Source organism: Hyperoodon ampullatus (genome assembly GCF_949752795.1).
Source record: "Hyperoodon ampullatus genome assembly, chromosome: 17".
Lineage (NCBI taxonomy): Eukaryota > Metazoa > Chordata > Mammalia > Artiodactyla > Ziphiidae > Hyperoodon > Hyperoodon ampullatus.
The window spans coordinates 46,062,559-46,070,913 of NC_136930.1; positions in this window are offsets into that span (position 1 = coordinate 46,062,559).

Sequence of the window (8,355 nt, forward strand, 5' to 3'; positions counted from 1 at the left end):
TATGTCAGAACTTTTTTCATTTGAATTTATTTTCCGTGCTTTATTTATATTTGGCTTTTTGAGACGTTAAAGATGATCAGCCGGGGCTTCCCTGGTGGCGCAGTGGTTGAGAGTCCGCCTGCTGATGCAGGGGACACGGGTTCGTGCCCCGGTGCGGGAAGATTCCCACATGCCGCGGAGCGGCTGGGCCTGTGAGCCATGGCTGCTGAGCCTGTGTGTCCGGAGGCTGTGCTCCGCAACAGAAGAGGCCACAACAGTGAGAGGCCCACGTACCGCAAAAAAAAAAAAAAAAAAGATGATCAGCCTACATTTATATAACTTTTATAAACAGTAATTTATAACATATGGTCAAGTCAAGATAATAAAACATCCTTTTTCTCAGCATTGTGACTTTGATCCAATTCTGCTAAATAATTTCACTTTAATCTCACTAAATTGTAAATAGTTCTGTGTGACAAAGGTTGGTTTTTTTTTAAGTCATCAGTTTAGTAAACTGTATTATAAATACATATAAGTCTAATTTTTAGGAAATTATAAGTTAAAAAGAAATTAAAAATCCAAAGCAAAAATATGTTGTTTAAGAATTCATATATTTAGGGACAATCCTGGTGGTCCAGTGGTTAAGACTCTGTGCTCCCAATACAGGGGGCAAGCGTTCAATCCCTGGTTGGGGACCTAAGATCCTGCATGCTGCATAGCGCAGCCCCCCAAAAAACAACATATATTTGTAGTAAAAATATTATAACATGCACAACGATGATAAAGCTCAAAATCTGGAGAGTGGGAGAAGGGTACAGTCAGAGTGGGATACACAGGAGATTTTAACTCTTTTGATAAGGTTTCTTTTTATATATATAAATTTATTTATTTATTTTTGGTTGTTTTGGGTCTTCATGGCTGCGCGCGGGCTTTCTCTAGTTGGCGTCGAGCAGGGGCTGCTCTTCGTTGTGGTGCGCTGGCTTCTCCCTGGGGTGGCTTCTCTTGTTGCGGAGCACAGGCTCTAGGTGCGCAGGCTTCAGTGGTTGTGGCACACGGGCTCTAGGGCACAGGCTCAGTAGTTGTGGCACACGGGCTTAGTTGCTCCACGGCATGTGGGATCTTCCCGGACCAGGGCTCGAACCCGTGCCCCTACATTGACAGGTGGATTCTTAACCACTGCACCACCAGGGAAGTCCCAATAAGGTTTCTTTCTTAAGCTGTGTGTTCATTCTGTTATTTTTTATGCTTTCTTGGATATCTTAAATATTTCATCATGTTTTTCTCAAGGCTGATAATATCACCCATTTCCCTTTTAATCCTTAGGAGCTATTGTAGGCCTCGAATTACTTGATTGACAAGGTGAACAAAGTTCTCTGGGGCATCTGTACTGCTCTTAGTTTGGGTGTGGTTTCAAAGAAAATAATGCAACTACTGGTCTGTAAATCTGAGCTTCTGTGTCAGTTTGATTCCATCAAGAAGCAGATGCCTATGGAAGACATGTCGCGAGAGATTCATTGGAGGGAAGTGTCTTTGAAGCATAAAGAGGAGGTGCGGGAGGAGGCAGGCGGAGCCTTCCATCTGTACTGTAGGCTTGACTCCTGGGGCAGGAGAGCGGGAAGGAAGGAGCACCGGCTGGGAAGAGCCTCAGACTGCAGTGCAGTTCTGAAAAAGGTTGGGCCAGGCTGTTGGGGTGTCCTCGAGCTCACGCTGTTTGTCAGAAGAGTCCCATGTTGTGCAAGACCGGGCCAGCGCTGGTACCCTCTCTGTGCTCAGTCAGTGGCAGGGAGCAGCCCCGGGGAAGCCTGGCCTTGCAGCAAATGTGGCGGTGAATCCAGAGCGGTGGCAGCCAGGACCCCTCAGCGGGGACTCAGTCAGCTATGCTTCCTGCAGCCAATTCTCTTGAAGGAATTCTGAACGGAGCATTCCTATAGCTGCACCCCTTGCACCCCAGAGACCCACTTCTTGCAGGATTGGGGAGCAACTCCGTGATTTCTATGTACTTTGCTTAAGGAGGAGTTGAGTTGGATCATCGGTGTCCCCTGTCACTGAAGGGCCACATCTAGTATTCATCCTGTCTTCCATCATTGATTTTAAATGTTCCTCATCCACAGCTATCAATCACCTTAGCAGGTTTTTGTGGCTTATCTAATGGTGTGACCCAAACCTTCTTTCCTGAGGTGTTCCGACCTTTGCTAATCACACCCTTATCAGGCTGGGGTTGTTACACATATCCATTTACAGCTGCAGTGGAGCAAGGGAATACCAGTAGGCACCAAATGGATCACCTGCGTTCTGCACAGAGTTCTCCCAGCCCCCCGACTCCCGCTGGGCAACGTCAGTGACCCCTGCCAGAAGGGTGACTGCTCGTCTAGCTTGCTGGTCCCTGGACATAGGAAGTCTAAAGTACCTTGGTGACAGTAATGGCATGTAGTTCAGTAGGACTTTTACTGTGTACCCTAGTAAGAGTGGATCCCCTTTGGTGACCAATTCTTGCAACCCTGAAGAGCCCAGAGTTTTAGGAATGGTAAGCAGAGTCCTCCAGTGGTTCACTGGAAGTGATGGTAATTGGAGCCATCACTTGTATCCTCTCATCTTGTGATTTGATGCATATACTGCATCCTGAAGGATGGTACCCCATCCTTTCAGCATGTTGCCTCTGAGCTGGTGCTTACATTGTGTCTTCAGTAGACCACTCCAGTGATCTGTGAGACTGCAAATTGTGTTTATGCGATATGATCAGTGGGTTCTGTGGTTGGGCCCACTCTCACTCCTTTGCTGAAATAGATCCCCTGGATGAAAACTGTTTTGGGGTGGGATTCATGCCTGTGAATTAGGCATTCCATTAACATCCAAATAGTGGTGCTGGCTGAGACTTTGTAGCTCTGGTATCTGGGGATATCAGAATAGGTATCCCTGTGAAGTTGAATTGCTGGCCTTTCTAGAATCAAAAGGATCCATTGTAGTCAGGATGACACCAAGTGGTCTGTTGTTCTCCTAAAGGAATAGCACCATATTGGCATAGCATTAGTCTCTGTTGCTGACAGATCGGACAGTCAGAAACACAACAGCTAGATCAGCTTTGGTAAGTGGGAGTTCATCTGTTGGGCTCAATCATAGCCTCTATCTTTGCCACAAGCAGTTCTATCCATGTGCCCATTTTGCCTCTTCCAGGGTGGCCAGTGTCAAATGATGGGATCATTTTATCTACTTGGTTGTAGATGAAAGTGCCTCTTCTATGGTGGATGCCCATACCCTCACCAGAGGGCCAGCTATTGACCACTGCCCAGGAATCTCACCTAAGGCCACTTCTACATAAAACTATGAGCAGGTACCTTGCTCCCAGATTTTCTTTCACTACTGTCTTTCAAGGCCCACCCCTTTATATGTCTCTAATGCAGCCATGGTCCATTTGTGTCTCGCACCCACAATTTGAGCCAAGCCAACCCACTGGTTTTGGGCATCGTCCTCCTTCAGCTGGTTGTACCCCACCTCCCCATATGGCTGTAGGTACAAATGGGGAAAACAGCATTAATGCAACTGTGATTGACGTGTAGGTCTGGGCTACCTGCTCATTCATCTTACTTGTACCCTCTGGTCTTGCTTGGGCTCAATCACATATGTACCATTTTTGTCTTCTGAGGGACTGCTGCTGAGTTCATACAACTTTATATATCTTGGTGGGTCTGACTAAACTCGTAACGGGCAGTTCCGGACATGTGGTTACTTGGTGTTCATGGTCAAGCATGCTGTGTCTACCAGAGCTCAGCAACCTTTTAGGAACTGTTTCTCAAATGGTTTAATCAGCTGCAGATGACACGACTTTGCTCTGGAATCCTAGAGTCTTGTGTTGTGATTCTGCTGCTGGGGCTTGTCATAAACTCCACACTGCATCTCTCCCACCAGTGATGCTTCCTATACCGGAAGGTCTGCTGGATCTTATGGCCCAAGTTTCAGGGTTGCTTGCACCACAGCCTCCTGCAGCACTATTTCCTGCCCTGGGCCCCATGCAAAGCTGGTAGGCTTCCATGTTACCCGACATATGAGCCAGAGCATAAATATTCCTAGGTGTGGAATATGTTACCTGCACAACTCAAAGGGACCTGCCAGGCACAGTGCTTCCTTCCAATGCAATATTTTGGAAGAGATATCATGGCATGCCCCTGATCGCTAGACCTCTAAAAAGTCACTAAAGTGGCAGATCGCTGAACTTTCATAGGATTAATTTTTCACCCTCTTGACTGCATATGTCTTTACCAAGGCTTCAAGGGTACTAGTCACCTCTGGCTTGTCCTGTCCAATCAGGAGAATGTCATCAATGTAATGGATACATGTAATGTTCTGTGGGATGTCCAGTCAGTCCAGATCTCTCTGGATTATGAGAGAGTGCAGGAGAATTAACAGCCCAAGGGCAAAATTAAATGAATAGTATTCATTCCATGTGAATGTGAACTGTTGCTGGTCCTCTTTTTAAACTGAAATAGAAAATGCATTTGCCAGATCAATAACTGCATACCATGTACCTGAGGCCTAGCAACACATCTGCTCTAGCAACGGTACTACGTCCATCACAGCAGTTGTGATTGGGCCTGCTTGCATTGACATTACAGTCATTCTCCAGAATCCATCTGGTTTGTGCAGAGGTCAGACTGACAAACAGAGATATGAAAGAAACCACACCTGCTCCTCTCCCTGCCCCCCCGCCCCCATATTTTAAGTCCTTAATGATGACACTAATCTTCCCTATCCTACCCACCCCCAATGCTGTATTGTTTTTTATTTGCTAGATTTACCTTGGTTGGGAGGATGGGGTGAAATTTAAGTTTTTTACTTGTTTTTCCTTACCCTCTTACCTTACAGGGCAAGGATTCAATATGGTGTTTACTCCAACTACATGATTCCCATTTATGCATTTGGGAACTGAGGAAACGACAACTGGGTAAGTCCTTGAACTTATAACTTACCCAGTCTATAAGTTAGACTTTAGATAGATCTTCATTTATTAAATGGCCCTCATGAGCTTCCATTCTAACAGGGTCATGATGACTCTTTAGGTCTTTGGGAATCAAACTCTGGGTCCAAGAGTCCTTGCCAATATCTAGCGATTCCCCCTTTCTCACAGTTCCCTGAGTAAATGGTCATAGGTCCTTTTGAGGAACCACTGTTGCGCATACTTGCTGTGGTTTTGCAAGGTCCTTCCTCCTAGGGCCCCAGCCACCTCTCTAGTCAGTGGTTCCAGATATGAAAGCTGGCTCAGGTCTGGTAACTGAGCAAGAGCTTGTGCTCTTTACTGTGACTACACTTGGCCCCCTACTCCTACAGTCTTGCCTTTTTCTGGTTGCAGGCATCAAGGAGTACCCTCACTGGATGCCCATCCGTTTTGCCTAAAGGACACCATGCTTTGTTTTCACAGTTCCCTGCAGATTAAGATTATTTGGCTGTCCCTCAGCCTTGCTGATCATTACAGCCTCCTGGCTTCTAATGGTGAAGCACCACCCCATGACCTCTATTACTGGTATATATTTGGGGGCAAACGTATGGTCACCATAGATTTTAATGAGCCCAGCTCTGGCCTGCAGAGGAGAGCCAGCAATGAACATTTTGGTGGTGTTAGTGCTCCTCTCACCAGCACCTTCCTGTTGACCTTGGTGAATGGTGTGTCTTCTAGGCTTTCCCATGGAACATAATCGGTTTTAGCCTAACATAATAATATATCCATCCAGCATGCCAACTTCCTTCAGCTCTTCATTTCTTCCTTTATAGGCTACCAAAGCAACACAGGTGTTTCCACTTTGCTCAACATTGGCTATCACTTTCTCTAGGCTTCTAAGAGCCACACTTGTTTGCCCCATCTCCTGAGTCCTTGCCAGGGTGGTAAATCCCATGAAGTAAGAAAGTGCCCCCAGTTCAATGCGTTCTTCCTTTTTCAGTGTTATGTTCCTGCCCCCTTGATCAAGCCCCCTTAGAATCCAATCCCAGCAGCACTCCCCTGGCTCCTGCCAGTGTACACATGGCTCCTTTGATGTGTAAACTCTTTCCTCTCTTGTCAAGGCCAACGTATCCCCAGACAAGAAATGCTGGAATTTAACTTTAGTTATTGGGCTGGCAGCATGCAGTGTAGATGGGGAGAGCTCCATACCTGCTGTGTTGCAAGGGAGAAGCCTCTGCAGTATCTTCCCATATGGGGAAGTGCTAGCCCTTGGGTGGACCACCTCTCCAAGTTCTAGGGATTCAGGGAGCTTTGCAGTGCCCCAATCCTTGGGACATCCTTAGAGATCTCCCACCCCATATTTCAAAATCCTATGTTTTCTCTACCAGAGCCCTGTCCTCAGCATAACAGACCTACATTGGCTGAGCATTTAAATGTCTCAGGAGCTCTACAACTCTCATTATCAAATCCTTTGTCTGCTTCTCATCTTTGTCTGCACTTTTACTGCAGCAGCTGAGGGCCTCTTTGGAAGCTAGCAAAGCCTCCAGTCTCTGGCTCTCACACTTACATTTAATTGTTAATGGCCCTCTTTGTTGCTCTGCAGGGCACCAATACAATTTAATTACCAGTGACTCTGCAATCCTTACAGACTTTTTGCCCCTCGTATCTTTCAGATGCTTGAATCATCACACCTGCAATGGTAGTTTCCTTCATCAGGATATTTTTCTAGGTCATCACCACTGAAATCTTCAGCAATTGGGCCACTCAGGATAGTTTTTATCAGCCAGGCAGTGAGTGAGCCTATTTCCAAACTCCATCTTACTGTCTATGTGTTTTCTTGAATCACTCCCAATATCACCTGGGTCAGTTCAGGTTCTCTGAGGAACAGACACCAATCAGGGTTAGACAAGCAAGAGATTTACCGGAGGGAACTGTGTGTGAGGGATAAAGGGGAGGGAACAGGAGTAGGCGGCAAGAGCCGTCCACCTGTATTGAAGGCTTGACACCTGTGACAGGAGATGGAATGCAGGTCTGAGTAGGAAGAGCCTCAGACTGCAGTGCAGCTCTAGGAAGCCTTTAGCCAAGCCAATGGGGAGTCCTTGGGACAGAGCTGCCTGTCAGAGAAGCCCTGAGTCCCTTGATGACAGGCCAACACTAAGACCCCTGCTGTGCTCAGACACTGGCTGGGAACAGCCCAGGAAAGTGTAGCTTGACAGGAGCCTGGTGGTGGATCCAGACGGTTTGCAGCTGGGGTTCTTAGGAAACAACGCTCCCCGTTGCCAGTTCTCTTGAAGGAGATCTGAGTGGCACATTCCTGTGGCTGCTACAGCCACCCACTATCATTCGCATTGTCATTATGATTTAATACCGATTCGTATTTCTGTATAGGAGATCTCAGATCACTGTTAAGTGACAGTAATTTTTTTACTTATCCTGAAATTAATGTAAGTGAAAGTGCAATTCATTTGTAAGGTGCTATTTAAATATTTGTCTTAAGTGATATTCACTTAAGTGATATTAATTTAATATTGGTCTTAAGTGAAAGTAACTGTGACGTGATTGGGAGTGACCGTGGGAGAGGAAGCAGCCAAGCTCAGCACTTAGCACTTGGCACATAGTGGGTGCTCAGTAAGTGTTTGTTGACATAAAATAAAACCCAGACTTGGGTTCCTGGTAGAATATTTGCTTATGATTTTAGTTACGTATTTTCATGACTTAGCTCTTTTTCCTTAATGCCTTTGTCCTCCATAAGCCGAGGAATGCAGAATGTCCCTATGTAAGGAGAATGCTGCCTTAAAATATATTTTGTCCTGAAATAGTAAAAAAAAAAAAAATCATCCACATGCATGAATAAAAAACATGTGGCTCAATTTTTTGATGGTTCTAATAATAAAAATTGTATTTGATACAACAAAAAATTGATTAAATTCATCGAACTATGCATTATAGCTGGTTACATTCTTTTTTTTAATCAATATAAGTTTTTTTTTAACATTTCTTTCTTTCTTTATTTTATTTTTTGGCTGCACCGTGTGTTAGTTGCGGCACGCAGGATCTTTCGTTGCGGCACGTGGGCTTCTCTCTAGTGTGGCGCACAAGCTCAGTAGTTGTGGCACACGGGCTTAGTTGCCACGTGGCATGTGGGATCTTAGTTCCCCGACCAGGGATCGAACCCGTGTCCCCTGCATTGGAAGGTGGATTCTTTACCACTGGACCACCAGGGAAGTTCCTGGTTAAACTCATTTTGATGAAAATATTCAAGATATTTTTTGTCACCCATACCACACCTCAATTTGAATAAATTAATTGAAATAATTGATTAAAATAATTGAAAATATATCCATATACCAAAATTCAATCAAATATTTAAAGTTAGGCCAAATAGATGTTTACAAGATACCCTTCTGATGTTATTGTTCTGTTGAAGAGTAATCACGGTAACTGAAACA